The sequence below is a fragment of the Sinocyclocheilus rhinocerous genome, unplaced genomic scaffold (genome assembly GCF_001515625.1).
Source record: "Sinocyclocheilus rhinocerous isolate Xijiao unplaced genomic scaffold, SAMN03320098_v1.1 scaffold254, whole genome shotgun sequence".
Lineage (NCBI taxonomy): Eukaryota > Metazoa > Chordata > Actinopteri > Cypriniformes > Cyprinidae > Sinocyclocheilus > Sinocyclocheilus rhinocerous.
In genome coordinates, this window is record NW_015628690.1 from 1,959,122 (window position 1) to 1,965,007 (window position 5,886).

A 5,886-nucleotide genomic window follows, 5' to 3' on the forward strand; every position below is an offset into this window, starting at 1 on the left:
AGGCCCACAGTGACAGGAAACACAAGAACACTGTACAAAAACCTGACACACAGCAATGCATCTACATCACACATATCCAACCTCCATATCTGCTATAGTTAACATAAGGAAGCGCTCTTCTAATCAGCAAAAAGTAGTATTATATACACGGATTGTCATTCACAACATTAAAAGTCATAATAGAAAAGGAGACATACAAAGATTCACTTAAAAGACGCTTCACTTAAAAGAAGAGATCAAACTCATAAAATCATAAAAATCAACTTTAGATGCATTTATTCAGTTACTTCATTCTTACTTTATTCAGTTATTAAAATTAGTGAGTAAATAGCTTTAAATTATACAGAAGCATAACATAAATATAGCGGTGATCAAGCGTTTGTTCAAAAACACTATTTATACCAATCTTACCTTTACAAAGAATTGTTCAGGGTTTGCAGAATAACATCATGTTTAGCAATTTCAAACTTCCTCCACAAGGGGTCAGCATTGCTCTCTTCATTTATGAGAAATGAGCATACAATGTGACATGATACAAACATTTAAAGAGCAACTCTGTGAGATGTGCCCAATGTTTTTGAATTTTCTGTTCTTTTACCTCATACATCAACTATGTTTAGATGGGCTTTGATTTCTCTGTGCTTCATAGTACTTTTTGATGGTAAGCACATTTGTTTCTGCATAATTAAACAGAAAAAGGTTTACTTAAATATAAGTTACTAAATGTTTACACTTACCTTCCAAATAATTTATGCTAATTATTTACTTTTTCTGTCTATTTTTCCAGTGTCTTCGGGACAGGACAGGGTTGAACAGTCTTCAGGAGAAATGACTGCGAGTGAAAGAGATCATGTTATTGTAGGGTGTAATTATTTTACCACTGATACAAACATAAACCTTTTCTGGTACAAACAGCTTCCAAACAGATCACCAACATTAATTCTGGGTCAATACACCACTGAACCTGATTTTAAGAAGAGATTTTCTGCAACATTGAACTCTACATCAAGAACATTTCCACTGATGATCAAGGATGTACGTGTGTCTGACTCTGCTCTGTACTACTGTGCTCTGAGGCCCACAGTGTCAGGAAACACAAGAACACTGTACAAAAACCCTGCAAATAAATAGTACTGGAATGTTTGGCCATACATAATCCACAGGGATTGATTCATTAGGCATATAAATTTATCCTGATAGACTTTGTGAAAAAAGTTGCTTTAACCATGGCATGCAAATCTCTTCCATTTCTCTACCACTACAATAACATATAATTTTATATAATATATATTAACATATAATTTAAAAAAATTTACCCATTACTAAATATGTAATGGCTGGGTTTAGAATGTGTAGATTTGACATTAAAAAACACATAATAAAAAACTAAATTGACCTAAGTTGCTAAATATGTAATGGCTGGGTTTAGAATGTGTAAAAAAGGATGAAAGAGGAGGAGTTTGGCACATACATTTGAGATGATCTTGTTACATTTTCTGTCACAAAGCTCAGTCCTGCTGTAGTGACACACATGTACAATGATATTTCATTCAGTCATTCTTCTCTCTGCTTTGACATGTAAGTGTATTTGTTTATGTATTGCATGCATTTGTATTTCTAAAGTTAAGGATATACACATTATATTTTGTCATAAATAATTTTCTCATCTTAAATGCTAAATTATTTTTATTTAATGGAAACGTTTTTAAATTAAACTGCAATGTTTATATTTATTGTATGTGTATAATTTCAAATAATTGATAATTGTAATCAATCAAACTCAAACACTATTTGCACAGCAGACAGCACTGAGGAATCTGCTGCAGTGGGTTCAACTGTTACTTTATCCTGCAGTTATTCCTCTGCACAATCACTTCAATGGTACCGTCAGTATCCCGGATCAGCTCCTCAATTTCTTGTGCTTATAATAGAGAGTGTGAAAGACACTAAGACATCTGATGTAGATCCCAGGTTCTCTACTAAACTCAGAAAAGAAAAACAAGCCACAAAAGAAATCAAACGTGTGTATCTGATCTTCTCCTCTGCTGCTGTATCAGACTTTGCTGTGTACTACAGAGTCTGATATGTTAGCACTTTTTGGTTTCCTTCAAACGCAACTCATCACCTTGTACCTCAGTTATCGGACTCTGACGCCCACAGTCACAGGAAACACAAGAACACTGTACAAAAACCTGACACAGATGAAGGTGTACAAACAATTTCTTTCCATAGATCTACTTGTAATATACATAGATTATGAGTGTATTTATTTTTTATTTAATATGATCTATTCAAAGTGTACTCTAGGATGTAAATCACTTAAAAAGTCAAATTATTGAAATTTTTTAGTCAAAGTCACTACATTCAATAAAGAAAACCATGTGGATATGATCATCTCCTCTGCTGCTCTGAAAGCAATAAAGCTAATATAAAATAAAATATGCAAAGAATGAAAGAAATAGTATTTTCTTTTTTTCCTACTTTAAAAATTAAACTTTTAATTTGTGATGCTTTTGGGTAAACATAAGATTGTGAATTACACCATATATTCATATTTTCAAGCCTCATTACAGAATCATTAGCTCCTCCTTTTCTATTTAATAATTAATAGATATCTCTTTTACACATCTGTTGCTCTACCTCTTTAATTGTATATAAAATAACAACAAAAAACGAGTCTGGTTGAGATTCTATCAATATTCACAATTGGTCTTGGTGAGATTATTTGCCTCTCTTAAATATTTAGTTTCGTTTATATATTATATTGTTGTTGTTGTTGTTGTTGTTGTTGTTGTTTTGCTAAACTGCCAAACAGGATCATCAACAGAGAGCAGGAAGTTCCTGAGAGACTGTATGACTCAGATCCTGAGTAACTGCAGAAACTCAGAGCATCACAATCATCATCACAACCTACAACACAGAACACAGCATCAACAGAACTGATCTGACTTAGTAAACATGGACAGACAGCTGGTTCTGATTGTAATCATGACTTCAGGTAAAATACTCTTTGATGCCAATGCTAATGAAAATAGTGTAATGTGACTGAATTCAACCCACATGTGCTTTAAAATGTAAACAAAATATTATGTTTATGTTTGCAGGTGTGACGGCTGGAGACCAGATTTGGCCAAATAAGGGTGCAAATGTCATCAGTACAGAAGGAGAGTCTGACACTGAGCTGCTCATATGATACAAGCAGAAGCTATGTTACACTTTACTGGTACAGAGAGTATCCTAATAAAGAACCTCAGTATTTAATATGGAAATATGCTCGTTCATGGAGTGGTACAGGGACCCCTTCTGAACCTCGCTTTCAGTCGACTACATCAGAATCATCCACTGAACTCACTATTACTGGTGTAACTCTGTCAGATTCAGCTCTCTATTATTGTGCTCTAAGAGTAGCAGCCCAGTGATACAAAGTCTATGTGAAGCCGTACAAAAACTCAAATTCATTTTTTAACTTTGAAACTGAACCACATCAAAACCACAGTCTGTTATACACAGAAATAAATTATGTGGAAACATCAGCATCTGCGTCTAGTTTCCAGACATGTAAAAAATGTAGAAAAAAAAAGAAAAAAAAAACCTTACATTTAAGCTATTTTATTTATTGTTATTAATTATTATGTATTTATTATAGCTTTTTGTATGTATACTGTCACAACCATTATGATACATCTCTTATGATACCATAATGATACCAAAATACTGTAAATACTATAGGACATTACTATTATAAACTAATGAATAAATATTGTAATTTTGGGGTAAATGGTTTCTAGAATTAGAATGATCTTTCAAAGTACTCCAATGAATTCATTCATTTAAAGCACTGTTAACTTTTTTTGGCCAACAGAAATCTGATGAAACAAATCAAAGTAGATAAAGATGCAAATACACAGAAGAATCTAATTATGTCATGTGGTAAGCACATTCAAAACTCCTAATTTTGTGGTAAAATCACAGAACGATACAACCTCTTACAGCAATTTTCACACTCAATGTAGTTGGAATGAACTGCTTCTAAACTTGAATCAATCGCATGAACCTCAAAGCATCACAACAAACAAAAACACCCCAAGATTAGCTCTTCAGTGAACATTTAACTAACACATAAGCATATGCAGTGAGGACCTGATTATTGGATTCAAAATCTATTTTAAATCTGGAACAAACTTACACTTTGAAATATTTAAAACAAGAACATTTATGACACTAAATAAATAAAACTTTTAAGATTAAGAAATATTTTTCAGGTCACTAATCATATTTGTGACATTGACTGTGGTAACTATTATCATAATACAAAATGTATAATATCACTGTTAATATTATTGGTTCATTAATTGTTCATGTTTTGTATTTATCTTCAAAATCATCTGCTTAATAAATAATCTATACTTTTCTGCAGTTGCAAAGGCTTTAACCAATGGCGGGGCAAACACATGAGAAGCAGTAGATGGTATCATCACACAGAAAGCAGGAAGTTCCAGTGTGTTTGAGTGTGAAACTGCAGAGACTCACAGTAACACAGATCTACAGCTCAGAGCACAGACTACATTAATACACACCTGATCTGACCTAGTCAACATGGAAAAACACCTGTTTCTGATTTTAATTACGATTTCAGGTATAATTTACTCTTTTTATTTTTATTACAGTGGTATTAATTGGATAATTTGAGATTTTATTATTATTATTTTTTGTTTGTTTGTTTGTTTGTTTTAGGTGTGATGACTGCAGACCAGATTTGGCCAAACAAAGATGCTGTTGTCATAAAGGAAGATGAGACTGTGGCCCTCAGCTGTTCATATACAAGCAGTGGTTATGCGTATTGGTACAGACAGTATCCTAATAAAGAGCTTCAATTTTTAATATATTCTGCACAATCAAGTAGTGGAAGGTTTCGTGTGACTAAATCACAAACATCCACTGAACTCACTATTACTGGTGTAACTCTGTCAGATTCAGCTCTCTATTATTGTGCTCTAAGAGTAGCAGCCCAGTGATACAAAGTCTGCGTGAAGCCGTACAAAAACTCAAATTTATTTTTCACTTTGATGGCAAGTGACATCAAACCCACAATCTATAATTCACACAATGTTATTAAACTTGTGGAAACACCTGTGTGTGGTTACTGAAAGAACGAAAAAGAAACAAAATATAGCAGAATAATTCCCTACTTCCTTACAGTACATCACAGTACATCACACATCTCTTAAAGAAAGTTTTCCAGTGATAAGTCAAATTCTTCATACAGTGCAAACTAAATATGTCCAGTATGTCCTGATTCCCAGTTTTAATTCTTATGTATTCTGACATTGATCTGACATTAGTTACAGTTTGTGAATTATGTCAGAATATGTTACAACTGAATTTAATTTAAATTATTACACGGCTGGGTTCTTGTTGGTCAGTCACAACATTCCAAGGTGTGTTATTCCCCAATAACAATTTTAGTCATTAGCAATGCTGAATAACACACCGCTCATCCAGGTACTTTGATGTCTTTCATATCAGAAAGCTGCACTTTTTGCTTTCCTTCAAACGCAACTCATCACTCATTGTGCCTCAGTTATCGACTGTATTTACTGTAAAATGAAACCAGAGGACTTCAGTATTAATAGCAGCGGTAACATTGTTGAAGGGTTGCCAGCAGAGGCGGACAGTAACTAAGTACATTTACTTGAGTATTGTACTTATTGCCAGAACAAATGTTACACTGTGATGGATTTTGTAATTATAACCAGGTAAGATTTTAAAATGCTTTCTTCTCATATAACATTTTATGTACTTGTCTTTATTTGTATGATTGAAAGCTGTGTAATTAGTATAACTGTACATTATGCCTTAAATGTCCGTCTTATCTGAACGTCGTCT

The 5,886-nt window shown here is 33.2% G+C and overlaps 1 pseudogene; it reads left to right on the plus strand.

Annotated features, from left to right (window-relative positions):
- The first annotated feature begins 2,958 nt into the window (after nt 1–2,958).
- Nucleotides 2,959–3,419, plus strand: LOC107738233 (T-cell receptor alpha chain V region RL-5-like; annotated as a pseudogene).
- The last annotated feature ends 2,467 nt before the right edge of the window (nt 3,420–5,886 follow it).